Source organism: Scardinius erythrophthalmus (assembly GCF_964197995.2).
Source record: "Scardinius erythrophthalmus genome assembly, chromosome: 2".
Lineage (NCBI taxonomy): Eukaryota > Metazoa > Chordata > Actinopteri > Cypriniformes > Leuciscidae > Scardinius > Scardinius erythrophthalmus.
In genome coordinates, this window is record NC_138222.1 from 54,691,074 (window position 1) to 54,691,895 (window position 822).

At 37.8% G+C, this 822-nt stretch overlaps 1 protein-coding gene across 2 annotated transcripts in view; it reads right to left on the reverse strand.

The window, feature by feature from the left end:
- Nucleotides 1-734: 734 nt before the first annotated feature.
- Nucleotides 735-822, reverse strand: part of mllt3 (MLLT3 super elongation complex subunit) — a 60,955-nt gene continuing 60,867 nt past the window's right edge. For both annotated transcript variants that reach the window (XM_081391489.1, XM_081391488.1), the window contains exon 13: nt 735-822. This exon is cut by the window's right edge and continues 1,409 nt beyond it. The gene's annotated coding sequence lies outside the window, so the exon portion shown is untranslated.

Below are 822 nucleotides of genomic sequence, written 5' to 3' on the forward strand. Positions count from 1 at the left end.
TTTAAAGGGGTGGTTGATTATGATTTCACTTTTTTAACTTTAGTGTGTAATGTTGCTGTTTGAGCATAAACAACATCTGCAAAGTTACAACGCTCAAAGTTCAAAGCAAAGGACTATAACAAACGGCTGGTAGGGACTACACGACATTCCTCCCTGGTTAGTGACATCACCAACCCTAAAATTTACATAAACCCCGCCCCCGGAACACGATTTATAGATTATCAAGACAGAATATGCTAATCAATGACTAGAAGATAACTACACATAAGCTACATAAACTCATCAACTAACCATTCAGAAACGTCCTGTTGCTTCTACATGTTGTCACTTCTTCTTGAGTCTCTCCATCATTATCTGAATCTGGTTTGAACATAAAAGGCTAAAAGTTTTTGAAATTTTCAGTGCATGTCTGTGTGAGTGCAAGCTGTTGAGGCTCCGCCCCCTGTGCTGGGAGCAGCAGCTCATTTGCATTTAAAGGAACAGACACAAAACAGTGCGTTTTTGCTCACCCTCAAAAAGTGTCAATTTTAACATACTATATAAAAATATCTGAGGGGTATTATGAGCTAAAACTTCACATACACACTCTGGGGACATCAAAGACTTATTTTACATCCTGTGAAAAGGGCATTATACCACCCCTTTAAGTAAATTCAGATGATTGTAGCTATATTCACCAGCTAAAAATACATTTCATTGATAAAATGTTCACTGGTCAGTAACCACATCCACAACGGCTCTGTTTTGAATTTATATTATGATCAAGAACTTTCAACTGGAAGCAGGTCAGGGCCTTCCAAGAAAGGAAAGATAATCACTTTT